At 45.0% G+C, this 20,083-nt stretch overlaps 1 long non-coding RNA gene across 2 annotated transcripts; it reads right to left on the bottom strand.

The window, feature by feature from the left end:
* Window positions 1–3,135: 3,135 nt before the first annotated feature.
* LOC148000215 (uncharacterized) lies at window positions 3,136–18,258 on the bottom strand. Of its 2 annotated transcripts, XR_015642033.1 has the most exons (5): window positions 18,180–18,255; window positions 10,667–10,774; window positions 10,057–10,108; window positions 7,526–7,657; window positions 3,136–4,764 (listed from the first exon to the last, which is right to left on the bottom strand). It is a non-coding gene; the product is annotated as an uncharacterized LOC148000215 (long non-coding RNA). The 2 variants fall into 2 exon arrangements; XR_015642034.1 differs by lacking the exon at window positions 10,667–10,774 and having other exon boundaries at window positions 18,180–18,258.
* Window positions 18,259–20,083: the final 1,825 nt, after the last annotated feature.

The raw sequence follows: 20,083 nt of genomic DNA, 5'->3' as shown, positions 1-20,083 counted from the left end.
TTCTTCGCTAAAGAGATTCAAAGAGCTCGGCCTGCCCATGCACGGTTTAACAATCCAGTCACTTTATTGATAACACTATCCCAAAAAAATCTCCTTTCAGAGGAGAGTAAGCTGAATTTCAGAAAGATAGTGTTCTGTTCTGGAATCAGCAGCTAGTTTAAAGATGCATGGTACAGAGACGTACAGCCCAGAGCCACACAGCCCAGAGGTGCATAGCCCGGTTATGCACCGTTTCTTTTCAGACAGCGGAGAGCTGGTATCTCAGAACAAAATGTAGTAGTGTGATGGGAATCATCTGGCACTGAGAAAATGCTAGAATCAGATGACACGTCAGGTGATATGAAACATTCCTCTGGAGGCTGGCATGCAGGGTCACTAAAGTGACTCACGTATCAAAGGTCAATGTTTAACTTTTTCAAGTTTCGCTTAAATTAAATGTATAGAGGGAGTGAAGGGAAGAGAAATTGAGAGAATGGGAGAGTGCTAAAGCAAGAGGGGGATATGGAAAAAGAAAGAGAACATAAAGGAGTATTAGAAGAATAAGAGGAAAGTAATTATTTCCCCTTGGACCTACAAAAGGCAACAATCGGGCCAGGGGAGCAGTTACTGAGAGCAGCTCCGGTCACCCTTGGACGTCCTTGGCAGTTAGCTGTGTGCAGGGAGACTTGAGAGCTTAGATTCCAGTGTCCTCAGAGAGCTGTGTCTCCTGGAGTTCAAACGGATTCAAAGCCGAGTGAGACCTGCAGGCTGTCCTTATCCAACTTCTGTTTCCCCCTCATCATATTTAACAGCTCTCCCTACTTTCTCTGCATCTAATAGGGCAAGCTGATACGGACGACGGTGTATGACGTTGGGACTGCACTCCAAACTGGTACTCATTCACAATGACGAAAATGCCTCAGTTGAGGTAATCACGTAGGCACATGTGTAACAACTTAATGGAGTCTGTCATCTAGTGTGATTTTGGGCTATAGAAAAAGGCTACTTAAGCATGAGCCCGAGCCAACCAGTATGTCGGTTCTCCATAATTTCTGGCTTCATGATCTCGGGTTCCTATCTTGCCTTCTTCAGTGGTGAACTGTGACCTGGAAGTATAAGATGAAGTTAGCCTTTCCTTCTCTAAGTTGCTTTGGGTCAAAGTGTTTTATTTTTAGCAACAGAATGAAACCATGACACTGACTGAAGTGCTCATTGGTCGTACCCTCCACTCCCATCACTGGCTGATTCGTCCACTGGTACCCTTCATTTCTCTTATTGTTTTTCATGTTTAGCACTCTCATCTGATTTCTTTAATCCCTACCGCTGAAACAATCCATGCTGCTTTATATGTTGTCTATTTTTCTTCCTAAAACCCTTACTACATTAACTGTAACTATTTACTTTTACTTTATTAAACTTTGGACATTTATGTCCGATGTGCAAAGTCACACCTTTGAGAGCTTTGTTGATTTGGGGAGGGAACTCCTTGGAACCCTCATAGTGGTTTTTTTTTTTTTCTTCTTTGACTCTTGTTCACAACAGTGAAGGCTGAAGCAAATGGGCTTCTCCATTGGTGTGAATTTGGGGGATCTGTGAGATCAGAGTTGGCATTTTTATAGCTTTCTACCTGTGTCCTGCAGGCTGCAAATTCCTTAATGTTTGTCTCACATTTGGGGACTTACCAAGAAGGTTTTCTGAATGTTTGTTCCACTCTCAGCTTCGAGGTTTTCCTTTGTCTGTATCTTAAACAGAGTGCTCCCACGCTCTAGTCCCTCTCCATCAGTGGATACTTGTTAGAAGTTACTCGATACCCACTGACACAATAATAGGATATGGCTTCATCAACCTGTGTATGATCTCATGTGCTGGGCCTTCAGAGTGGGATCTCTGTGATCACTTCCTCTACATGCTCCAATGGTAGATGATCTCAAAAGGTCTGACTGTGAGGTGTACTTCTATGGAGATGAGAGGATTGTTCCTCTTCCTTCTCCCTGGCTTAGTAGTTTTCCTGTGGTGTCCTAGGATGGTAGCACTTTATGTCCCTCCTGCCTCAGCACTGGTGCCATTGCACAGAGGATGCAGAGGATGAGATACCAAGAGGCCCTTGTGCTCTTTCTCCACTACTGTCTCATTCAACAGGCCCTCACACCAAGAACTTTCCTTGGAAAGCTGTCTTGCCTGACAACGGGAGCTTGTATCTAGGACTTGTGTGCTCAGTACACAGGTATGGGTACTAACCAAGAACTTTCAGCGACTCATCAAACATTTTCACTGAATTCTCCTCCACATGGGCTCTGGCAGCATCTTCCCTAGGTGAGCAAGGGTTCATTTTTCTTCCCTTGAGACTCACATAGATGCCCATGTGTCTATGTTCACAGTGGCATTACTCACAATAGTCAAAGTATGGAAACAGCACATGTGCCCATCAGCAAGAGTGGCATGTAGAACTGTGCTGCACGCATGTACACACATAAAACGAATACAATTTGGACCCATGACAGGACACAAGTGAACCTGAAACACATGACATTCAATAAAGGAAGTCAGATATGAGAGAGAAAATATTGTTATTCTACTTAGAGATGCACATAGACTAGACAAGTTCATAGATATAGCAGAATAGAAGTTATCAGGTAAGGATGACTTATGTTAAGGATCAGAAGGAGAAAACATGAAGAAGTAATGTTTAGTGAGTGTGATGTTTCAGGTGAGGAAGGCTGAAAAGGTTCTGGATATGGTGGTGCTATCTTGTATTGCTTGTTATAAATGTATGTAGTGCCATTGAACTGTATCCTGAAAATGGTTAAAATGGCAATATCTATGTATCTATCTATATATCTATGTATGTATGTATGTATGTATGTATGTATGTATGTATGTATGTATGTATCTATCTATCTATCTATCTATCTATCTATCTATCTATCTATCCATCCACTCACCCAACCACTTATTCTCCTACCCACCCACCCTCATCCATCCATCCACCCACCTATCTATCTTATCTCTCCTGGTATTTTTTTTTTTTTCGGAGCTGGGGACCGAACCCAGGGCCTTGCGCTTGCTAGGCAAGTGCTCTACCACTGAGCTAAATCCCCAACCCTCTCTCCTGGGATTTTTATTTCAGTGATAAAACACCCTGAGCAAAGACAACTTGAGAAGGAAGGGTTTATTTTTCTCATGCCCCAACATCACAGTCCATCATTCAGGGAAGTCAGAGTAGGAATTGAAGGCAGGAACTTGGAGGCAGGAACTGAAGCGGAAGCCATGGAGGAGTGACGTTTACCAGCTTGCTCCTCATAGCTTGTTCATAGTCTGCTTTATTATAGCATCCAGGACCACTAGCCCAGGGACGGCACCACACACAGTGAGTTGGACCTTCCCACATCAATCATCAATCAAGAAAAAGCCCCACAGGCTTACATACAGACCAATGTGGTGGAGGCATTTTCTCAGTTGAGATTCTCTCTTCTCAAATGACTTTCAACTTGTGTCAAGTTGACATAAAACTAACCAGCACATATTATACTCTTTCTTTCTTCTTCCTTCCTTCCTTCCTTCCTTCCTTCCTTCCTTCCTTCCTTCCTTTCTTCCTTCCTTCCTTTCTCTTTTTAAAAAACAAGTTCTCTCTCTTAGTCTAGAACTGGAGTCTTTCTGAGTCCTGCGGTTACAGCCATGCTATCCGTCCTTGGCTCTGTTACTCACTATTTTAAAAGGTTTATAGAGACAGAGACTTCTGAGGAAAAGCTGTGCTGTCGGGACCGTGTCTGTTTTCTGGAGGACATGTGCTCATGAAGTTTCTATGTTGTCATAAGGAAGGAGTTAATGCACCCTTCCCAGTCCTCTTGGCTTTTCCACAGTGACGGACTATAACCTGGGGTTTTTAAAGCCAAATAATTCCTTTTACCTTGAAGTTATTCTTGTACTGGCAAGTTTTATGTCAACTTCCCAGTCCTCTTAGAGTTCCCATAGCCTGTATGTTTCTTTTGTTCTGTTGACTTTCCTCAATATTTTTATTTGGTGGAATCGCAGGTACATGTTGTGAACACAGTCAAAGATAAAGGGAAGAATTATTTTTTTTCATGCAATAATGAAGAGTCTTATGATTAATTTATTGGCCAGAAGACAATTTCCTTCTCTCTTATTTTTAGCACCCCAAAACTCTAAGCGTGTTCTTTATAATTTATTTCATGCACTTCCCGAGAGGCTGCGGGTCAACAGTTAAAAGTACTTGCTACACTTCTAGACGGCCTAGCTTGGGTTCTTAGCACCCGCATGGTGGCTTACAATCACGCCTAACTCTAGTTCCAGAGGATTCAATACCCTTTTCTGACCTTTGAGAGTACAGATAGGCATGGATCACACATACATACATGCAGGCCAAAAACTTCATTTTCACAAAATTAAATAAATAAATCTAAAACAAAGAAGTACTTCCCGAGTGACAGCCGCATTCCCACAGGACCTGTCACTTTTCCTTTGTTTTGAAGGCCAGAAACAAGGACCTGGCTGCAGAGGAGGCAGGCCTGGGTCGTGAGGAGAGAGATATGTGGATTATGTTTCCACACTGTTGTCCGCCATAGACATTCTACAGGAGGAAACATTTATCTTGGCTCATAGTTTACTCCAAGTTCATCATGGTGAGGAAGGCATGGTGGGTCTTTTGGTTTCATTTTGCTGTAGCAAAATACTTTGATAAAAATAACTTCAAGGAGAAAAGGATTCATTTTAGGCTTAAAATCCCATGTTCAGGGAAGTCAAGGCAGGAACTTGAAGAACTCCTATCTGTAGTTAAGAAGAGTACAGAGAAATGAACACATGTTATTCAGTTGTCTTTGTTCTATTCTATTTTATGTAGTCCAAACCCAAACACAGGGAATGGTACCACCCATAGTGGGCTGTGTCTTCCCATCTCAAATAATCTAATTAAAAAAATCTCTCACAGGCATGGTCCTAGTCTGAACTGATCTAAGCGATCTCTCACTGAGACTCTCATCCCATGTGATTCTTGGTTCTGTTAACAATTAAAGCTAACACATCACAGTCGGGCAGCTTAGATTCTCTGATAGCAGGTAAGAAAGTGAGGAACGGGGACATGCCAGGACTCTGCCAGCTTTCTCTATTTACCTGTTTTTTATTTAATCAGGAATGGTGGTACTCACTTTCAGGATTAATCTGCTCCAGTCAGTTAATCCTGTCTAGGAAATCCTCACAGACACATCATAGGCATGTCCTCTAGGAGATTCTGAACACAGTGGAGTTGATAAGGATTAGCCAGCACAGCAGCCCAGATACCCTTTGAATAAAAAGGCCAGAATTCTGGAGCATGAAGCCATTGGCCTGATTTGAGATGTTCTCACTGTCAGGATAAAGTTGGCCACAGGGAGAGAAAGTTAGCAAGGGCTCTTATGCTGGTTGTCAGCTTCTCAGATTCTGTTTCTTCAGAGGGAGCTCACTGTTCCCTGGACTCTGAGGGTTCTAGACTCTTGGGTCACTGTTGGCTGGTTTGGGACATGCTTGGATGTAGATACTCTTTAGGTCATGAATGCAAAGTAAATTCCAGACTCTAAGTGCTGGATGCACAAAGAGTGATCTTGTTCTCACCAGGCCTGTCAGAAGTAGTGTGATGCAGGGCACAGTGGGGTGTACCTGCATCTGTAGTCCCATATTGACAGTATGGCTAGGACAGGAGGTCACGTGTGCCCAAGGTTTTGAGACCAGATTGGATTATATAGCAAAACACACACACACACACACACACATGCATAGATGTACATATACTCACACATACACAAACATACTCTCACACACTCACACACACATACACACACTCACATACACATACATATACACACAGAGACGTACACACACTTATACATGTACATGTACATATATACACTCACATAGAGGCAGACATACATACATATGCACACACACATACATACACATGCACAAACCCACAGACACACAGACAGACAGACAGATAGACAGAGGCAGAAGGATCAATGGCAAAAGAGCACAATGCATTTTAGTCTCACTCATTGTTACACAGATGGTTTATACCAGAGTACCACCATGTAAGAATGTCCAACACATTGAAACTTTTTCTTCTTTCCTTTCTTTTCTCTTTCTCCTTCCCTCCTCCCTCTCTCCCTCTCTCCCTTCTTCTCTTCCTTCCTTCCTTCCTTCCTTCCTTCCTTCCTTCCTTCCTTCTTTTCTCTCTCTCTCTCTCTCTCTCTCTCTCTCTCTCTCTCTCTCTCTCTCTCTCTCTCTCTCTCTGTGATACTGTGAGTTATGTGTGTTAGGCAAGTACTCTAACACTGAACTCTATCCCTAGTCTCTTTCTCATTCCTAAGTTCTCATAAGATAGCCCCAGCTGGCCTTGAACTTGCTGTCTTCTACTTCATTCCCTCACCTGCCCCACTTTAAACTACTTTGTGAGTTTATTGACACTTTGGAAGAGGTCTGGTTTTGAAGAAGTCCTGTGAAGTTCTATGGCCACATTTCTCCATGCCATGTGTGCCCCAACATCTCTCCAAGTTTGAGTTGGCTTTCTACAGCAGAGTTTCAGGCATCAGTGGTCTTATGTATGGTTCTGACTGGTTTGTGCTGGGGGCTTGGGACTCTTAGAGAGGTCGTTCTTATACATCCAGAGTAGGGTGTTCTTATACATCCAGGGTGCTTGCAGGTCGCCCTCACTCTTCTGGCTGATGTTCTCTTGCAGGCATTCTCCTATCCCTCTTGAATGTAGTCTCGAACACCTGAAGTTCGGTAGAGAGGATTATACCCACTGCCCTGTGTGAACACTGTGCAATCTTCTTCAGATGACTCTGTGGATCCTGCTCCAGGAGGCCAGCTTGCTGTGGAAGATGGAGCCTGGCTTCTGGAGGAGGTTCTTATGTCTGAAAGAGGGAATTATATTTGCTGCCTGGGCAGGAAGTTGTGTCTCATCTAGGGAGGTGACCTGGTCAAGGGCACCTTTCCCTTCTCTGCTGTCACCTTTAAACAGGTTTTGATGAGGCTGTTCTACAGAGATGTCAGGATACACTTTCTTTGGGATGTGGTTCAGCAACAGAGAACTTGCTTAGCATGCGTGCCCTTGGTTCTATTTTCATCGTTGAGGAAAAAATAGAAAAGAAAATTGGAGGCAGGAGGATGAGAAGTTGAAGGTCATCTTCAAGCAGCCAGCATCCCCAAACAACAACAACAACAACAACAACAACAACAACAACAACAACAACAACAACAAAACAGAGCCTGGAACAACAAGGCAAGGCTTTTAAGCACTGGCTGCTCTTAGATCCGCAGCAATCACGAGGCCTTAACAACTACCAAGGGATCCCACGCTCTCTCCCGGGTCTCTGAGTTCACTGCACTCATGTGGCACACAGACAAACAGGAAGGCAAAACACCCATCCACACAAAACAATAAAAGAAAACAAAAAGAAACAGGAAAAACAGGAAGGGGCTGGCATGTAGCTCAGCTGGTACAGCCTTTGCTAGGCTTGCCCAACCCCTTCCTATTTTTACTAGAGTTAGTTTTTACCTCTTAAAACCAGTGTGATGGTGAGGCTCATGCCCACTGCCCTGTGTGAGCACTGTGCGATCTTAGCACCCAGGAAGTGGAGGCTGGGAAAGTTAAGGTCATCCTCAGCTACATAGCATGGTCGAAGTCACCCTAGATTGCATAAGACTCGGTTTCAAAAAAGTGAAAATACACACAATCCTAAGAGACGGTCAAATGCATCATGGGAATGGTTTAGGATGGGCACTGAGGACGAAACCCATAGCCTTCCACATCTAAGATCATGCTCCAGCACTGAGCTACAGGCTAACTGCTATGTGTGAGTGATTTCCAAGGCAGCTCATTTCTCCCTCCCTCCTTCCCTTCCTCCCTCCCTTCTTCCCCCTTCCTCCCTCCCTCCCTTCCTCCTTCCTTCCCTCTGTCCCTCCCTTCTCCCTGCTAAACCTCATTTTCTTCTGTTTTGCGTGACAGGATCTCACTGAGTATTCTAGGCTGGCCCTTGAATTCACTCCGCAGCCCAGGAGTGATCCCTCTGTGTCAGCCTCCTGTGTGCTGAGTCTACAAGTGTGAGCTGCCATGCTTTGCTGGCTCAGGCTAACTTTAAAATACAAATCTTTAACAGAGAAGCTGCCCACAAAGGAAGACAGAGAATGGCTAAACAGAAGAAGAGGGCCTGGGGCAGAGCGTTGAGGTAGAGCATTTGCTTAGCATGTGTGACCTGGGCTCCTTTCTCAGCACTGACAGAGGCAGGTATTAGACTTTCAACTGTCAACTTCAAGGCCATAATATATTCTTCCTCTCTCTCTCTCTCTCTCTCTCTCTCTCTCTCTCTCTCTCTCTCTCTCTCTTTTTGCAAGCTTCGGGTTAAGAAAGAAAATCATTTGTGAAACTGAACCCTCACCGCCTGGATTGGCCAGGGTGGAGCGATCTGAGAGGGTCGAGCAAAGCCAGATGCCTCCCCGTACAGTTAATGAAGTGTTCTCCCCCTATTATCTAAATGGTGAGTGAAAAGGAATCCAGGGATACAGACGAATCCCAGAAGAGGTTGGGGGAAATTAGTGAGCTGTTTCTCATTAATGCACTGTAACACAGTAAGTAACAAGTGAGCGTTTTAGAGGCATTTCATGCCTGGGATTCCACAGGGCTTTGCCACAGGAAGATCAGACTCACACCCACCATAACCATGAATTAGATTTCAGCCCACAGGGGAGAGCGAGGCACTTCCCAAAGGACCTTAACGACATCCTATTATAGAACCAGGCACTGCCTGAGAGACTTTAGACCACACCTTTCCTGACAGACCTAAGGCCACACAGCTACTTTGTTCTAATTCCCTTCCGGCCTCTGCTCTTCCTTTGTAGCTGTGTGCCTCAACACCTTCCAGAGACTTAATTTCATGATCTGTAAAATGCAGGTGATAATAGGACCTGTTTCAAAGGCAGATTAAATGTATTCTTACAGAACAATACCTGGTGCTCAGTAAGTACTAAATAAATGCTCACCGTTAGGACAATGACACGGTATGGGTACAAGGTGTGCGTGTGTGCGTGTGTGTGTGTGTGTGTGTGTGTGTGTGTGTGTGCGCGTGTGTGCGTGTGTGTGTGTGTCTGTGTGTGTGTGTCTGTGTGTCTGTGTGTGTGTGTGTGTGTGTGTAAGAGAAAGAGGGAGGGAGGGAGGGAGGGAGGGAGGGAGGAGAGAGAGAGAGAGAGAGAGAGAGAGAGAGAGAGAGAGAGAGAGAGAGAGAGAGTGCCTCACTCCACTTACGATGTTTTTTCTTGTTTTTTTGAGACAGGGTTTCTCAGTGTACCAGCCTTGGCTGTCCAGCTCACTTTGTAGACCAGGCTGGCTTCAATCTCACAGACATCTGTCTGCCTCTGCCTTCTGAGTGCTAACATTAAAGGAATGTGCCACCATGCCCAGCCTGCATGCCTTCCTTCCTTTCTTTTCCTTTCATTTCTTCCTTCATTTTCTTCCTTCCTTCCTTCCTTCTTCCCTTCCTTCCTTCCTTCCTTCCTTCCTTCCTTCCTTCCTTCCTTCCTTCTTTCCTTCCTTCCTTTCTTTCCTCGTTTTTCAAGACAGGGTTTCTTTTTGTACCCTTGTCTGTCCTGGAACTCACTCTGTAGACTAGGCTGGTCTCGAACTCACAGAGAGCCACTTATCTCTGCCTCCTGAGTGCTGGGATTAAAGTCATGTGCCATTGTCATTCTGTGTTTCCACCTTGCCACTGGGATGCTGCTCTCAGCCTGTGTTTCTCTGGGTGAGAAGCAGCAGGGCTGGGACAGAAGCTGTGGTTCCCATCCTCCTGTGCACCCAGATGCTGCTGGGGACTTCAAGGAGTTAGGAACAATGGGAGTCCATTGGATAGGGGTGGGGGGGATCAGGCTTGGCTCCAAGTGAGTGCCAGATGTATGGAGGGGCTTAGGCTTAACTCTGTATGTTGAAGGCCTCCCCTGCAGTGGTCCTTGCTGAAGGAGACAGTCCTTGCTTGTCCAAACTGTTTTATTCATGGTGGATGAAGATATGTAAGTCTTACTCAGAGATTAAATAAATACCTTTTGCAGGAATTTCAAAGAAAAACTCCAAGCTGTAAATCCTGGTATCTGCCTGAAGGAGGAGAAAAGAAAAAGTAAAGAACCCTTAGTTAAGATAGCATGGAGATCAGCCCCAAGGTAGCAAGTAGTCACATGATGGGAAGGGAGCTTTAGAGAAAGAGTAAGAAGTTCGAGGTACAGTAGAAGCATGCTTAGGGTCTAGTCAGCGTAGGAAAGAAAGAGAGAAAGAAGAAATAGTTATGTTTTTTCTGAGTATGGACTGAGAAAGGCAGACAGAACCAGCTGAGCTTCATGGAAGCTCCTAGAGACCATGCTATGCATGTGGGGGGTGGGGGTGGGGGTGCGGTGGGGTGAGCATGGGGGGTGGGGGTGGGCAGGAATCTGGGAAGAGAACGTATAGTATCTCATTAAAGAAATAATGATTTCATCTTTAATTACTACTGTCTTCGGCACAGCCTACTGTGAGCCTGATTTGGAGGGCTGGTCCTGCCTTCCCGAGGAGTGGTTCTTACCCCCCTTAGTTCATTCCCTTGACCAAAAAGAAGTTGCAGGCCAAGGTCAAGGCTGTTCAGGGTCAAAGCGCTGCCTCCCTTTTCTTCATTTCCCCTACCTGTTGGCTGATGCCTGCTCTGTCTGATCGTCCTGGACACTGGCGCTCCTGTCACAGAAATGATGGTGCAGTAGTTCACACTTCGACCCATACTTCAAAGGCGTGCTTCTGGGAATGGGGGCAGGGAAGTGTGTGTGTGTGTGTGTGTGTGTGTGTGTGTGTGTGAGAGAGAGAGAGAGAGAGAGAGAGAGAGAGAGAGAGAGAGAGAGAGAGAGAGTATTTTAGATATGGCCAAAGGGAAGAAATGCTCAGAAAGTAAGGTTCACAGCAAGGGTTTGCTCTTGTGACTGCCCTCCTCCCTTTCCCTTTTCCTACCCCTTTATCCTCCCCCTTCCATCTCCCCCTCTTCTCTTCCACTCAGGATAACAAGTGAAGGAATATGTGGGACAGTGTTCACATGAGGATATTGACCGTGTCGTGGTGACACTACAGTGAAACATGTGTTTCTCATGGTGGCTTGAACAACTGATCTCTCTACTCAAAAGACAGAACAGCTGTGTGTTCCGGAGTGGGCCGGGTAGCTGGCTAGCTGATGACAGCCTTGTGATATCGCTGTGAGAGGAACCCATGCATCCTGGGCACACCGCTTTTGGGAGTGAGCACTGTGGGGTTTGAATGCTTCATTGATGGAACTGTGAATGGATAAACCTCTCTTTACTTAAACCGTTATGAATAGGCAGGTGAGTGAATCTAAGCAAGGCCAATGGGAGACTATGATCAGGGAGGCCACCCCGGGGCTGTGGGAACAGGTAGGTGTGGGTCGGGAAAATCTAGATCTACTTTTGGGTCAGTGGCTGGATCTGTCTCTCCAAGTCTCACAGCACTCTCTTAAGGTAATAGAGAAGAAACTAGCTAAGCCCCCGGCAGGATTCCTAACAGAGAACAGACCTCAGCGAGCAGTTACTGCTTCACTGCTACTACGGAGGTGGCCGGGTTGGGTGCTTTGCTTTAATGGCCAACTTGACACAATATAGGCTCACCAGGGAAGAGAGTCTCAATGAGGGATTTGTCTAGATCAAGTTAGCTTCTGGACATGCCTGTGTGAGATGGTCTTGATTAGGGGGTGTGAGAAAACCCAGTACCAAAGTAGATGCTACCGTTCCCTGGGCTTGGGTACACTGTATGAAAAAGGAGACCGTGAATGGAGCAGTAAGCAAGCATTCACGTGGTCTTTCTCTCCTGGCATGTGACTAACTACTTCCAGTTCCCACCTTAACTTCCCCACAGTGACAGACCGTAACCTGGAATAGTAAGGGAAGCCACCCTTTGCCCCTTAAAGACGCTTCGGTTAGAGCGCATCATCCCAGCAACAGAAATGAAACTAAACGCCAACCACACATCACGTCAAGATAAGTCACACTAAAACATGGACTCCCCCAGTTGCCATACATATGAAGTGCTGCCAAGTATGTGGCACTGCCAATTTATTTTACTTTCCTTCCCCCCAAATCACCAAAACTCCTTCTGGTGGGAATCTCAGTGAGCCAAGAACTCCAGGTTTATCTGGCACAAAGGGGGTTCAGGAAGTCGTTTCGACTCAGCTTTGTTGGAATCCAGCGGCAGAGATGTACTGTGTGATCAAAGGTGAGAAGCCCTGAGCACTTGGTTAAAGGAAGAAAGCATTAACTTGCCAACCAGCCTGGTTACTTGGGACATTAATCACCTCATAAACATGGGATTAAGTCAACTCTCAATTTAGGTCTGCAGCTCACCTTTAAAATGTGAGCACTCTTTCAGTATCAGGTGACCAACATTCTAGATGTAATGACAGTGCGGGGGCGGGGGGCAGTTTCCTATAAATTTCCCTGGGGATTTCTGACTGCAAATGGAACCTGCCCCCGAAGACAGCGAAGAGTTACTAAATCCGGGAAATGGTTTTGGAGAAGCCCATCCTGCTGGGGGGAAGGAATTTCCTCAAAGTCACGTAAGGGAGGCTACATCAACCTCTGCAGTAAACATGGAATCGCCCATTTCCCATTACTACCTCATGAATATACTATATTACTGTGAGCCTATCAGGGCTAAATTTTGCTCTGGCTCTAGGTCCCCCCAAGGCAAACACATGGGCTTTGAAATCCTTTTTTTAAAGTCTCACTGGATTGCAAAACTTATGTTAATATGTGCCTGAAAGTTCCCCAGACTTTGAATGCTTCCTCCCTGGTGTTGGAGGAACTGCCCTTACCTGGTTCCAAAGATCTGCTTTGCCCCTATCCCCAACTCTAGGTCACAGCCCTTCCACTTTCAACTAAGGAGAAAAATCAAAGCAGAAGTGAGTTTTCCCAGTATATGACACTTGTTCAAATTTGTTTAGTTGTATTTATAAACAGGGTCTTCTGTGTCCTAGGCTGGCCTCGAACTTGTTATGTAGCTGAAATGACTTTGAACATCTGATCATCTCTATCTCCCAACTGATAGGATTGCTGGCATGTACCACCCCTGCTTTATGCAGCACGGGGAGGGGGTGAGGTTACAGCCAGGGCTTCCTGTGCCCTGGGCAAACATTCTGCTGACTGAACAGCATCCTCCACTCTATTACTTATATAAAATGGCTGATGCTGAAAGGACATTCCTTTTCCCTTTTCTCTCTTAGTAGGTAAGCGTTTGTAGTGCTAGGGATGTAATCCAAAGCCTTGCCTAGGCTAAGCTTGCCTCCACCACTGAGCTGCACTGCTGGACATTGAGTCTGGGCATGGTGCTGGCTAAGTGCTTCCCCTCCCGTGGAGCTGGACCATCAGCTCCGTATTTTAATTTGTTTCCTTGGGAAGTTTTGGAGCCTCATGTGGCCTACATTAGCGTTTGACCTTGCTCTATAGCCCAGGCTGCAGGGCACAAAGTGAAGTGAGTTGTTTTTTATTTTATTTTTTAAGAAGTTTTTTAAAATTAGTTTTGAGGTGAAAATCAAATTTCTTCTAGAAATTTGGGTGTGGTGTTGCAAATCTCACACCTGGGAGGTCAAGTTAAGAGTATTAGGGTAACCTTGGCTACATAGCAAGGATCTATCTATCATTTTGTTTACAAAACAAACAAAGTAAAAAAAATGTGTGTTTGTGTATGGGCATCTATCTATCTCTGTCTTTCTGCCCGCCCCCCACCGTGTGTGTGTGTGTGTGTGTGTGTGTGTGTGTGTGTGTGTGTGTGTGTGTGTCTGTACAGCAGACTTTTTTTTTAAGGCATTTTTTGTGCCTACTAGGCTTTGGCTGACTCTTCCCCACTGCTCCTCTCCCAATCTCCCCACCCTAATTCCTTCCTAAGCTCTTCCTCACTTTTATTTTCATGGTATATGACCCCCAACTGTAATAAGCTCTTAACATTTCTTTACATCATGTTGCTATTCTATCTGCTGCTTTTTGACCCTCCTACCAGACCCAAACAATGTGGAAGAAGAAAGGTACTTTGACTCTTTGTTTTTTGAGACAGATTTCTCTGTGTAGCCCTGGCTTACATGGAATTTGCTCTGTAGACCAGTCCCAGTCCCTGAGTGCTGGGACTAAAGTTGTGGGCCACCACCACCTGACAGAAAGGTGCACACTTAACTCATGGTTTCAGTGGTTCATTCCATCACGGCGCCAAGGCACCATGTCAGGGAGCCATGGTAAAACAGCTCAGTTCACAGCAGTGGCAACCTATGGTAGAGGTTGTTCACATCAGGGTGAACCAAGAAGAGAGGCAGGAGACAGGCAAACTTAACCTTCAGGGATCTACATGACCACGCTTGTCAGCTAGGCTGCATTCCCTAAACCAATGGTTCCCAACCTTCCTAATACCACAGTTCCTCATGTTGTGATGACTCCCAACCATACAATTATTTCATTGTTACTTCATAGCTATATTTTTGCTACTGTTATGAATTATAAATATCTCATACATGACACACAAAGGGATCAAGAGAACTCCTGTATAAAGGGGTTGAGAACCCCTGTATAAAGACCCTTCAACCTCCTCATGTGGTATTATTACCTGGCAAACAAGAGTTCAAAGATAAACCCGTGTGGGATATGTGAGATTCAAAGCATAACAGCTATGAACTCAAAGGATCTGGAGACCTGGGTTCAGTGTAGCCTCTCCATATTGCAGATAAAAAGTTTAATGGCATGCACATGTACACACACACACACACACACACACACACACACACACACACACACAGAGGAAGAGAGAGAGAGAGAGAGAGAGAGAGAGAGAGAGAGAGAGAGAGAGAGAGAGAGAGAGATTTTAAAAAACGAATAAGGTTTTCCTAGGAAACCTGTAGGAGCTGACACTTTGATGGTGTACAAAAATCACTTTAAAGGACAACACATGCAGTGTCCATTACAGCCCTTATCTGGCTGTAATTGATCTGATCCACAACCACAACTTTTTCCTTGTCTGAGCCCTTGAATAAAATTAGAAATTAGAAAAATTAATAAAAGGTATAATTACAGCTTGATATTTTTAAAAGCTTGATATTTATCTTTTCATGTTTTTCATATAGACACACACACGCACGCACGCACGCACGCACGCACGCACGTACACAATTGCCCCCAAATCAAAACCAAAAAAATACAACAATGAGAATAACCAAAGCCCCTAAAATGAGGGAGCGTGTTATCTTTTCTTTCATTTAAGGATACGTGGAAAGCGCCGTCCAAAAGAAAATGATGGCACGACCACTCCAGGACATGGTTGGAGAGATTTAAAGCAGGGGATATGGTGAGAAGTGCCTCGAGGAGTCAGGACTCTGTAACAGGTTCTTGCAATGCTGAGAGAACCTAGAGGCCAAGCAGACAGTTTGGTGAGCTAATAAGCACTACAGTTAGTCCATTTGTCCAGGGTTTCTTTGGGACTTGACACCATCTGTGTGACAGACAGAGAACCTGAGGTCACTGGATCATGGACTACTCCAGAGTGTGAGCAACACACTTCTGCTGTTTGTAAGTTGCCTAGTCCAAGGCGTTCGTCATAGCAGTCTCAATGGACGAAGAGTCCTGAACATTAGTGGAGTTAGTTGCAAGGTAGCACCAGCAGAATTGATCCTTCTTTCCACCTATAGAAGCCTGAGTGTGAGGGGAAACCCTTTGGTAGAAAATGCATGATCGAGCATTCTCCAGCTCCGTGAGCTTGGGGGAACACTCCAGATCGCCAGCTGCTGGGAATCAAGGATCCTCCATGCTAGCTTCTGTTTCTACATTAGTCTCTTCTTGTGTAGCCGTGCATTTCAGAAAAAAGGAACCAGTACGTTAACCTCAGTACCCAGTTTTAAGCTTCCCTAGGGCCCGGCTGGTGTGGATGTTAGCTCACTTCCCTGCTACAGTGTCCCGGGAGGTTCAGCAAACACTGGCTTAGTTACTGGTTCTGAGGATCAAGTTTCCAGTTAAGAGAAAAGACAAAGATCGCGAGGCAGTTGCTCTTAAGCCCAGAGCAGACTTTTCAACTCTTTGGTGGCCACATGGCACCAAGTGAGTTTGATAGGCAGAGGACAGCCAAGGCAGTGCTCAGGCATGGACCAGGAGTCCTATCACTGGGAATAAGCAGGAAGAGGTTGCAATGAGGAGGTGTAGGGCTTCCACTTCCAAAGCTAGGCAACCTGTAGCCTCTATTCAAAGCCATCAAACCTGGTAGAGTCCCCTTGCCTCAGAATGTTCAAGTGCATAGACTGTTGGCTTTGTTCCTGAAATATGGGCACCATTAAAGGCACTGTCAAAACAGGCTGTGCAAACAGACCTTCCAAGAAGACAAACGCCTCTGTTGACCTGTAAAGCAGGACTCTTCGTGGTGAATGGAAACTTTTCCTATTGCTTCTTCCACTGTGACAGTCACATGACTCACCTGCCGAGCCTTCTCTGCTGACCTGTGTCCCTGTCTCCTTCCGCTATCTCTTTCCAGTCCTGCTGATGGTGGTCTTTGGCCTCCAAGACAGAAAGGTCTCTGTGGCAGCAGCCACTGTTGCTTTAGGACATTGGAGAGTCAAAAGTAAACACTGGACAGACAGAAGCCTCACAGGACTGCTGCAGAGACACAGTGCTGACCAGGCATGAGGGCGTGGTCCTACAGAAATCATTCTTGCAGTTCCCAGAGATGGGGAAATGACCACTCGCTATTTCATGAGTCGGTGGAAATAAGCTAGGGAAAAGTCTCTCACAAGTGCAACAAAGTTAATAGCAAGCCAAAATTAAGGCAGTAAGGAGTTTTCCAAAGAAGAACTCATTCAAACAGCAGAGGAAGTCAAAGGGCTAAGGAGAACGGACAAGTCATTGTGTAGGTATTGTCAAGCATAAACTTAAGAGGTGAGTTCTGAACAGGGCAGAGGAAGGATGACAGTGGATAGTCATGGAGAAAAAAGTCAACTTGACATTCCGTACACCCAGAACAGTTGTTTATTATTTTTCTTGACACAGATGGAAATATTATTAGACACGGGATGGGCACAAATGCTCAAGGAGTTGCAACGAGAATATGCTAATGCCACCAAATAAGTCATTGTCTTCTTTTTGTAAACATTAGAAGGTCATGCTTGGGGGGTTGGGGATTTGGCTCAGAGGTAGAGCGCTTGCCTAGCAACCGCAAGGCCCTGGGTTCGGTCCCCAGCTCTGAAAAAAAGAAAAGGAAAAAAAAAAAAAAAAAAGAAGGTCATGCTTAAGAGAGGACATGCACCTAAATCTATGACTTTTGAGGATGTGGACTCCAGGGACCATATTGAAATACTTGCTGGTAATGGCAAGTTTGAGTTTATTTTGTGTAACTAGGAATACTTGATCAAGTGTTCTTGATCTGTTATTTTAGCGCCATTAAAAGCCAATCAGGGGGCTGGGGATTTAGCTCAGTGGTAGAGCGCTTACCTAGGAAGCGCAAGGCCCTGGGTTCGGTCCCCAGCTCCGGAAAAAAAGAACCAAAAAAAAAAAAAAAAAAAAAGCCAATCAGGCTCATGAAATGACCAGTGTTTTAGTGGCTGTTTTCACAATCGTCAGTACATCCAATGCATTAGACAGGAGCAGAGCGTCCACAAACCAAGTTTATAATGAGCTCAATTTGCTGTGGCCAGTCTGTAAGATCGTCTCTGGCATGTGACACGCTGGCTAAGGCCAAGGCTACCTGGAAAAAGTAAGCTAAGAGGTGATGTATATGAAAAACATTTGGATGCAAAGTAGCCACTGATGCCATCAAGCCAAAAACCTTTGAACTATGCGGACAGTGAGGAATCTGTACCTTAGTTTCCCTGAAGCTGGGTCTCTAAGAGGTAAGGCTTGGTCATACAGCCAAAGTAGGGTCACATTCTTCAAACCTTTCTTAGGATGCTGTGGCTGTTTTGCCATTTTACAAACAGAGGAAGAGTTTGAAATCACTGAAGAATGGGTGAGAATGAAATCACTCACCCGTGGATAAGGAAGGAGGAAAGAGTTGTGATTAGAGCAGACGGATCTGAAGGGACAAGGACACTGATTCCACTCTGAGATCACTCAGCCATCCTGACTTGCATACCCCACTTGCGTTCAGAACCCAGCCACTCATCTCAGTCTCTGTGTGTAACACCTACCTTCAGGATCGACATAGGCTTCTGTCTGGACATTGTATTACTGTGGCCAGAGACCTCAGGAAACAGAACAAAGACTACTTACTTGTGGGGGTGGGGAGGGGAGAAGAAAAAGCGGGTCAGTGAGACTATAAAAGTGATCAAGAGTCTGTGTGCCCTTTACCAAAAGGGGAGAAGTGCAAAGGAGGAAAGGGGTTCTTCCTTTATGGGTAAGAAAGCATACAGGAATAGACCTTAATCTCTTATACTTCCCCAAGTATGTTTTTTATAGAGCTGTAATCCTTTGGAAACAGTCCAAGATCTAAATAGTGCTCTTATCTATAGTTTTCCTTGGAAGCTGGTCAACAGCAGATATAGATGCCCACAAGTGTACTGTCCTGTGCTAGGCAGCCGTATATGGAGAGCCTGCTGCTGTATGGGCACATGCTCCTTCCATTTGTGAATTGAAACTTGCTTCATCTACAAACCTGCCCTTAAAAGTGGTAAGTTCAGGCTGGGGAGATGGCTTACTGGGTGAAGCATCTGCCCAGCCAGTCTAATGACCTGAGCTCAGATCACTAGCACCCATATAAAAGCTAGACCCAGTAGCATCCATGTGTTGGGAATCCAGTGTACCCCTAGCTGGAGATGAGAGTCAGAGAGAAGAATTTCTGGGATCTCATAGAGAAGCCAGGCTGGTGTTGTAGCACCGAAGAGCAAGAGAGAGAGAGAGAGAGAGAGAGAGAGAGAGAGAGAGAGAGAGAGAGAGAGAGAGAGAGACCCTGTCTCAAATAAGGTAGGAGAAGATGAGGACAGAGCCCTAAAGTTGTTCTTTGATATCCGTGTGTACCATACTATACATATGCCTGTCCCATTCCCTACATCAAACATGCACATACACAGAAATACATTTTTTAAAGTGACAAGTTTGAAGGCCCAATTTGAAACTGGTTTGTGGTGTGTGTGTGTATGTGTGTGTGTGTGTGTGTGTGTGTGTGTTTGTGTAAATATGAGCAAGCACATGGGTGTACTGGGGTTTGAACTTGAACTCAGGGCTTCATGCATACTAAGCCACATGTGTTACCATGGAGCTACCCTCCCAGCCCCAAATTTGATACGTCTTCAAACAAAGAATACTCATCGTCTCTTTGATCGCTCGTCTTTCCAATGAGGACACATGCCTCCACATGGAGTCCCAGAAAATGAACTTCAAGCCGTGCTCTGCTCTTAGCAGCCAAGACAGCAGCATTTCCTGAGGGCCCCTTATCTGAGCAGGGTGTATCTAACTGAAGCATTTAGCCTTCGGTATAGAATCATTCTTAACAGCATCCAAATGCTTGTTCTTCCTCGTTTTATTAAAGGATCCGGATCCTTCTCATAAGTTTTCCATTAATGGGATTATAAATTGATATAATTTTAAGTTCAAGAATGCAGAACTAGTATGTGGTAAACATAAGCATGTGTTTGATGTTAGATGTAAACTAGTGTAGCCAAAATGGGCAAGTGTTGTAAACTTCAAACATGAAACAGATGGGGGGTAATTAGAGGCATGCAAGTGATGACAGGGGCGGTGAACTGTGGCCGTAAATGAATTGTTAGTTTAGGCAGGAATCCTGTGGCCGGGCAGATTTATCACATTCTAGCTGCCGTATGAACTGGGTGTTACCTTTCTTTCTTTCTTTTTCTTTTTTGAGAACACAAGAATTGCTTTTTGTTTTGTTTTGTTTTGTTTGTTGTTGTTGTTTTGGTTTGATTTTTTTCTGTTTTGTAGTAGGACTTATACTAGGAAGCAAGCAAGGTCTAAGGCTGGTTTTCTAACTGCAAAGACAGATTGGAATCACCTATTGCAAAATGAATGGAGTAGGTCGAACAGCCTACTTCCGTTCTGTCTCTAATCTTAGGGCTAAACACTTGGGATACTTTGGAGT

This window comes from Rattus norvegicus, chromosome 17 (assembly GCF_021556685.1).
Source record: "Rattus norvegicus strain SHRSP/BbbUtx chromosome 17, alternate assembly SHRSP_T2T, whole genome shotgun sequence".
NCBI classification, from domain to species: domain Eukaryota; kingdom Metazoa; phylum Chordata; class Mammalia; order Rodentia; family Muridae; genus Rattus; species Rattus norvegicus.
This window is presented reverse-complemented; position numbering and strand designations above follow the sequence as displayed.